This window comes from Asparagus officinalis, chromosome 3 (genome assembly GCF_001876935.1).
Source record: "Asparagus officinalis chromosome 3, Aspof.V1, whole genome shotgun sequence".
NCBI lineage: Eukaryota > Viridiplantae > Streptophyta > Magnoliopsida > Asparagales > Asparagaceae > Asparagus > Asparagus officinalis.
Window position 1 is genome coordinate 31,370,582 of NC_033796.1, and position 8,788 is coordinate 31,379,369.

The window sequence follows — 8,788 nt, forward strand, 5'->3', positions numbered from 1 at the left end:
TTAGGTTCCCTCGACGCGCAGTCCTAGAGCTGACGAGAGGAAGAGCAAATATCCTACTTTGATGGGATATTAGGCTTCAAATTCTTGTTCCCTTTGAGAAACAAGAATTCTTATTGCGACCTAACTCTTGTTGTACTGCCGAAGTGCTGCCGAAATTTCCGCTGCGCGCAACAAGTGGTATCAGAGCCCAGATTTCAGATCTAGGGTGTTTTGGATTAGGTGGAGGAAGATTTAGTTGGAAGCTTGGTTCTTGGAGTTCTAGGCTTCGGTGGAGATAGCATTAGGAGTTGCCGTTGGAGATTTCGCTTTCCTTGTGTGGATAGGAGATCTATTTGGAATCCGGTCTAGGGTTCAGTTGGGTGGTTCCTAATTCTATCAAATTTATTCTTTCTCTACAATTTGGAGTTAGTTCGCAATGGGAGAAGAAGGTGAAAGCAGCAAATCGATGGCGAGTATAATACAAGTTGGTTTTCAGAACACTAAGATTAGTGTGGTGAAGTATGACGGCAAAATCAACTTTGGTTTGTGGATGAGCGACGTACAGGATGCGCTCAATGCTCAGAACTTGGAAGAGACCATCATGGTCCACGAAAGACCACCTAAATATGAAGAGGCGGTGTGAGAGAAGATGAATAGGAACACTTGTGGGGGTGATCAGGTCCTGTTTGGAACAGGAGCTGAAATATGATGTGATTGGGGTGACGTCTGCAATGAAGATGTTGGAAATTCTCAACAATAAGTATCTCACAAAAAGTGTTGAGAACAGGTTGCACTTGCTGCGAAGATTCTTCAGATTTCAGATGTTCAGAGGCACCTCGCTAGCGGCTCATGTGAACAACTATACAAAGTTGTTGTCGGACTTGGCGAATGTTGATGAGAAGATATCGGATGAGTACAAGGCGATTATTTTGTTGGGCTCCTTACCGGATGAGGAGTATGATACATTCGTGCTCACTTTGTTGAACGGGAGATCTTCTATCAGCTATAGTGAAGTGACTAACGCTTTGACGAACTACGATTTGAGGAGGAAGGATAATGAGACTTCCCGCGCTAGTACTTCAGGCGAGGCCTTGTCGACGAGAGGTAGAAGCCCATATCCAAAAGGTGGTAATAGAGGAATGTCAAAGTCTAGAGGCCACCACCAATTAGCAAAGAACCAATGTGCATTCTGCAAGGAGCAGGGACATTGGAAGAGAGACTGTCCGAAGCTCAAGGAGAAGGAGAATGACAAGAAAAATGGCCCGAAGGCCAATGAGGTGAATATTACGAAAGGCGGTGATTCCGATGATTCGTGCTTTTCTCTACTGATTACTCCGGAGGTGAACCATGTGGATGCATCAGATTTGATGCTTGATTCCGGCGCTACTTTTCATGTGACCCCTAGGCGAGACTGGTTTGCATCTTTTGAGAAAGTCGACGGGGGCGTTGTTGTCATGGGAAATGATCAATCCTGTGGCGTTTGTGGGATAGGTACCGTACGGATTAGGATGCACGATGGAGTAGTCCGTGAGTTGAAGGAGGTGAGATTTGTTCCTCAACTGAAGAAAAATCTTATCTCAGTTGGAGCTTTGGAGGCGAAGGGATTCAAGGTGACTTTCGAAAACGCTGTAGCGAAGGTTACTAAGGGATCATTGGTGGTGATGAGGGGAGTCCGCAATCGGAATTTGTATTATCTGAAGGGAAGCACCGAGATTGGCCAGGTTGCTTCGGCTATTTCAGAAGCGGACATGAGCAGACTTTGGCACTATAGATTGGGGCACACAGGTGAAAAGTCACTGCAGGCATTGTGCAAGCAGGGGCTATTGAAGGGAGCCAAGAGTGGGAAGATTGAGTTCTGTGAGCACTGTGTTCTTGGCAAGAAGACGAAGGTGAAGTTCGGGACTGCCATTCATCAGACGAGGGGCATCCTGGATTACGTGCACACAGACGTTTGGGGTCCCACCAAGACTGCATCACTTGGTGGTAGACATTGGTTCGTCACTTTTGTAGATGACTATTCTAGGCGTTGTTGGGTGTACACCATGACGAAGAAGAGTGAAGTCCTAGATTTGTTTGTGGAGTGGAAGAAGAATTGGAACTGCAGACTGGGAGAAATATCAAGACGTTGCGATCCGACAACGACGGCGAGTACACATCAGACCCCTTTCTACAGCTATGTCAAGACGAGGGTATAGAGAGGCACTTCACGGTTAGTCATACACCGCAGCAGAATGGGGTGGCAGAGAGATTAAATCGGTCTTTACTGGAGAAGATCCGATGCTTATTGTCGCAGAGTGGTTTGGAGAAGATCTTTTGGGCTGAGGCACTTACATATGCGAACCACCTCATTAATAGGCTGCTTTCATCTGCGATTGAGGGGAAGACCCCTATGGAGAAGTGGTCGGGAAAGCCAGCACATGACTATGACCAGCTCAAGGTATTCGGGTGCCCTGCATATTATCATGTTAGAACTGATAAATTGGAACCTCGAGCTAGGAAGGCCATATTTGTAGGATTCAAGCGTGGTGTTAAGGGATACAAGCTTTGGGATCCAGTTGATAAGAAGATTGTGCTGAGTAGGGACGTCACGTTTGATGAAGCTTCTATCTTGAAGCTTCCCAGCTCTCATCAGGTGGAGAACGACCCGACAGAGGAGATATCACAGGTGGTGGAGATCGATGCAGCTCCACATTGTCCAGATGGTACAGTATCGATACAGGTGCCGACTGAGGTGACGCCAGGCGAGCACGACGGTGACACGGAGGATACAAGTACAAATGTACAGGATCAGGAACCGACGGCTCAGGTTTAGGATTCTATTGCTGTTCGGAGGCAGAGGAGAAACATACAGATGCCAGCACGGTATGCCGACACAGTTGCGTATGCACTTCCAGTGGAGAGTATCGATGATTTGGTGCCTACTACATTCAGAGAGGCCGAGCAGAGTTCGGAGGTTGATTCGTGGCAGGTGACTATGCAGGAGGAGATGGAATCTCTTCATAAGAACGATACATGAGAGCTTGTTGAGCTTCCAAAGGGGCGGAAGGCAATTGGTTGCAAGTGGGTATACACGAAGAAGGAAGGCATTGAGGGCACTCCATTGAGGTTCAAAGCTAGGTTGGTTGCGAAGGGCTATGCACAGGAGGAAGGTATTGACTATAATGAGGTTTTCTCTCCGGTGGTGAAGCACTCTTCGATTCAGATTCTGCTAGCTTTGGTGGCACAGTATGGTTTGGAGTTAAATCAGTTGGATGTGAAGACGACATTTCTTTATGGTGATCTTGATGAAGAAATATATATGACTCAGCCATTAGGATTCCGAGCTGCAGGAAAAGATAAGTTGGTTTGCAGGTTGAAGAAATCGCTATACGGTTTGAAGCAGTCTCCTCGACAGTGGTATAAGCGATTCGATGGTTTTATGATTGGTCATTCGTACACTCGGAGCCAGTTTGATCCTTGCGTATATTTTCGCAAGTTGAAAGGAGGTGCGTACATTTATTTGTTGCTCTATATCGATGACATGTTGGTTGCCTATATTTCCAGGTCGGCTATAGATGAATTGAAAGTTCAGCTTTCAAATGAGTTTGAGATGAAGGACTTGGGCGAGGCAAAACGCATTTTAGGGATGGAGATTGGCAGAGACAAGAAGAAGGGCAGAATTTGTTTGACACAGGTGGCTTATTTGAAGAAGGTGTTTGCGGTAAAAGTTGATGTTTTCATTGTTATCGAATCTATTACAACTTTAGTCGTTACAATAAACTCGAATGAAATAAAAAGTTGATCTTTTATAAGATCTCCTTACACAATGAAAATAAAATAAGTTTATAACTTTGTCAAACAAACGCAGGGAGATCGTTTATCGATCTTCTGCTTGCGTGGGTGTCTTTGCCTGTGCCGGGGTTTATCCGTGGACCACCGTCAATCAGATCTGATTGCTGAAGAATTGGGCAGAGCTTCGTCTATCCGCGAAGGGATCAAGAAACTGTAGCGCTTATCTCAGCAACAGCGAGATAATTGCTCTTCTTAGAATTACCACAATGGGATAATCCTAAGGATCGGATGCGGGTGATGCAGATCTGACGAGCTTTTCTTCTTTATGCCGACGAACTTGATCAGATCTCTACTCCTCCTCCTCTCTGAAATTCGTGCACCTTCAGTCTTCGATCTGGCAGGGCTTCGCCTAATCTCCAAAATTCTAGATCTGAAATAAATGAGGACCCGGGGCTGTATTTATAGGCTCCAGGAGGTTTCGGGCGGTTAAATTCTAGATCTGAAATAAATGAGGACCCGGGGCTGTATTTATAGGCTCCAGGAGGTTTCGGGCGGTTAAAACCGCATAAAAGGCCATTTCTGCATTGGAGACACCCCAGGGTGTCTCAAACTGGGCCGAGACACCCTAGGGTGTCTCGGATTGGGCCGAGACACCCTTGGGTGTCTCGGCCTTGGCAGAGACACCCAAGGGTGTCTCGCCCGTGCTGAGACACCCCGGGTGCCCCAGTTCAGCCTGAGACGCCCCGTTATGCCTGTTTGATTGTTTCCGCCATAAATTCTTCGTCTGACCTCGGATTTGAGTGATTCCAAGTGTGTTGGAAAGCTGACGAAGAGTTCTATAAGCTCCAATAATTATATCATCAGTTGAAAAAATGAGATACGAAGGGTATTTCGCCATTTGTGAACGGTGCGAGGTTCCCGATCAGTTCGTATCTTCATCATTCCGAAGCTCCGTTGTTTCACGTAGTTCGTCGGTTTACTTCAAACGTTCACCGACATCAATCAAGCTTCTGTGAACCAGATGGTGACGTTCATCATCTTTTCTTAGCACTGAGCCGTTCGTGGAGACCTATAGGCAATTTTCGATGCCTACAGATACCCCCTCCAAAGCGTTCCAGACTCGTTTCTTTTGTAGAAGAGGCTGGAATACTTTGGATGTGATTGGTCCAACCTTCAGTCGGCGTAAAGGACCTGTAGTCAGCTTTGATTCTTGACTCCTTCGATTTTTAATCTACTCGATGCTTTGATGAATAGCTAAAATCCTTCCGGCGTTGCGTTTATCGTCTGGCCGTCGTTGAAGTCTCAAATCTACAACTGATGAGTTGAGTTTGGCTCGTGTCATTGAGTTGACTTTTTGATCGCAACGCGTTGACTGGCGTTGACCTAGGGTTACGCGTTACCGGCGTTGACCTTAGGGTTTTGAACCGTCGTCCGTTGACTTTTTGATCGCAACGCGTTGACTGTCGTTGACATAGGGCTACGCGTTGACCGACGTTGACCTTAGGGTTTTGAACCGTCGTACGTTGACTTTTGAGCGCAACGCGTTGACTGGCGTTGACCTAGGGCTACGCGTTGACTGGAGTTGACCTTAGAGTTTTGAACCGTCGTACGTTGACTTTTGAGCGCAACGCGTTGACTGTCGTTGACCTAGGGCTACGCGTTAACCGACGTTGACCTTAGGGTTTTGAACCGTCGTACGTTTGCTGGAGCATACACAGTTTAAGCACTTAAGGTATTGGAGCATGGTGATCCGAAATGTCGGAGCTGCAGGACCAACTGTTAAAGCTGATTCATCTACATGTATAGATCTTATCCTGAAGTTGTTGGATGCTCAAGTCACGACCAACTGTTAAAGCTGATTCATCTACATGTATAGATCTTATCCTGAAGTTGTTGGATGCTCAAGTCACGAGACCAACTAATGGAGCTGGTGCGTCAATGACTCGCATTTATAGATTTTTTGGCAAATCCTCAGCCATCGACTACCGTTTGAGTCAGGCTAGCATGCAGATTGTTTAGATCCGTTCTGCACATAACGTTATGCTAAAAGAGTTAACTCTTTTAGTGCTACGATATTGAATACGTAGACTTTGTCTTTCTCACGGGAATAGACTACCCGGCAACGTGTGTTGGACGTAGACTTAGGATTTTTGGCAAATCCTCAGCCATCAACGGGTTTGACGTGTCTTTACCGATTACTGTTTGAATCGGGCTATCATGTGAATTATTAAAACCTGTTTCACATATAACATTGTGCTAAAGGAATGAACTCCCTAAGACTTGATGCTACGACTTCGAATACGTAGACTTCGTCATTGTTACGGGAATAGGCTACCCGGCAACGCGTGTTAGGCGTTGACTTATCCATACTTAGGATTCAGGATAAAATTCCCCAGACTCGGATTCCGGTGTCTTCTTCAACCGGTAAAAGACTAAACTGGCAACGCGTGTTAGGCATTGGCTTATCCCTGCTTAGGTTTTGGGATAAAATTCCCCATGCGTGTGAGGCACGAATTATGGTGTTATTAATAACAACCTGCCACAATGTTGAATATGTGGTCTTTTGTCCTTTTTACGGTCAAGAACTAACCGGCAACGCGTGTTAGGCGTTGACTTATCCCTGCTCAGGATTCGGGATAAAATTCCCCATGCATAAAAGAATACGTAGACTTCGTCTTTCTCCTGTGAAAAGACTAAACAACAACGTGTATCAGACGTTGACTTAGGATTTTTGGCAAATCCTCAGCCATCAACGGATTTGATATGCCTTTACCGACTACCGTTTGAGTCGGGCTAGCAAGCGGATTGTTGAAATCCGTTCCGAATGTGACGTTGTGCTAAAGGAATGAACTCCCTTAGACTTGATGCTACGACTTCGAATACGTAGACTCGCCATTGTTACGGAAATAGGCTACCCGGCAACGCGTGTTAAGCGCTGACTTATCCCTACTTAGGCTTCGGGATAAAATACCCCAGACTGGATTCTGGTGTCTTTTTCAATCGGTGAAAGATTAAACTGGCAACGCGTGTTAGGCGTTGACTTATCCCTGCTCAGGATTCGGGATAAAATTCCCCGTGCCTGTGAGGTACGGATTTTAGGAGTTGAAAAAAATGATGTCTATTCTTGGGGCGAGGAAGAATTTTATATTCTATCTCTAGTTGGAAAGGAGACTCGAGGTGGGATCTCCACCCCCAGAATCCGGAAAGGTGAAACTAGGAGTGGGATCTCCACTCCGAGAATCGAAAAGATTCGGATAACCCTGACTGTCGGAAGGTTTGATTACCGAACTAAAGATAAATTTCTCATTTATCGAGAGTGAATTGTGGTTTTGGTCCTAACTGTAGGAAGGTTTGACCGAGTGGGATGTTTGAGACGATCCTAACAGTAGGAAGGTTTGATCACTCGATTTGTGGATCTCTCGTTCATTGGAGGAATCGAGAGGAGATTTTGGTTGTGGTCCTAACTGTAAGAAGGTTTGACCAGGTAAACAGTGGGAGTGGGAGTACAAATCATAGTAGGAGTGTTGACTTGTACAAATCACTCAGTAGGGGTTCTTAGTGTCAAGTGATAAGGACTTAACACGACGAAGTGATCAAATCTTGTCTCAGCAAAAGAGTGTTCGGAAATCACGGTGGGTTTAGTGTTTATCACTTTATTTGTAATGATCGGGTTATCCCTAAGAAAATTACATGTAAAAATTCTTCCGGAAACTTCCCGTTACATGAATCATCCACCCCTAGCTTCCTTCGCGAAACTGGGTCTAACATCATAGTGAGTTACATGACCAGGTTATCCTTAAGAATATTACATGTAAAAATTCTCTAGGAACTTCCCGTCAAGTGTGGGAAACAGTTTAGACTCATATACCTATTGGAGTATCAGGGAGCAGTTTAACCTCATATACCGGTTGGAGGATTGAGAAGCAGTTTATACTCGTATACTCTTCGGAGTGTAGGAAGGAGCAGTTTATACTCTTATACTTATCAAAGTGTTAAGAAGCAGTTTATACTCTTATACTTGTCGGAGTGTTGCCGTTCTCATTTGGCTTATCCCAGCGTTATGACGCCGGCTTCAACCAAGGTCTGAATGCTATTCTTTAAAGTAAAGCAAGCCTTGGTGGGATGAATGATCCTCCTATGGTATGCGCAGTACTTCGGATCCGTGGTACTGTCAGCTTCCTCTTGATTCATGATGGGTGGCAGCTTAATCTTGTTGTTTTCAAGAAGGGTCTCGAAGATGGTGGAACGTCTTCGTCCTTGAATGAATACTTTTTTTGGAGTCTTGGATCCGAACTATTCTGCTGTCTTCGGGACTGCTGTTGCGACGTCTGATTAACGTCAACAACTGTTGTAGGTGTCTTCCCTTCATTATGGGAGACGAGACTCGAATTCAGAGGGTTAGCCATCGGTTGGCATCTTTCAACCTTCCTCCTTCTAAGGAATCGTTCGGCCTGCTCTCCGCGCGCCTTCAACTCTTTCCAGGTATTGAGCGGCTCTACTCCCGTGACGTCCAAGATGTTAATGGATAAATTGTTATGACAGGTTTGCAAGACGAATTCCTCCGTGACGGGATCCTTGCAGTTCATTGCCTGATTGCGGAAGCGTTTGATAAAGGTATCCACCGACTCTCCGTCTTTTTGTTTCTCATCGAAGAGTGTCCTGATCGATACTTCGGCCTCATCATCGAAGAAATGAGCAAGGAACATGCTCTCCAGGTCCTCCCAGCTGTTGATGCTTCCGGGCTTGAGACGGCGGTACCAATCGAAAGCAGGCCCGCGAAGGGTGCCAACGAATGACCGAACCATCAAGGCTTCATTACCGGAGATCATACCCAAATGGGACTTGAAGTAGATCAGGTGCTGAGAGGGCGAGCTCTTCCCGTCGAATGGCGTGAAATTGACCAGGTTGAACTTCGCCGGATACGGGATCGAATCCCACTCTTTCGGGTAAGGACATAGAATGCTGGTCTTCTTTACCTCTTGAGCAGACATTAGAGCGTTAATTTTGCTCTCGAGGTCCTTCATCTTTTCGTCCTCAT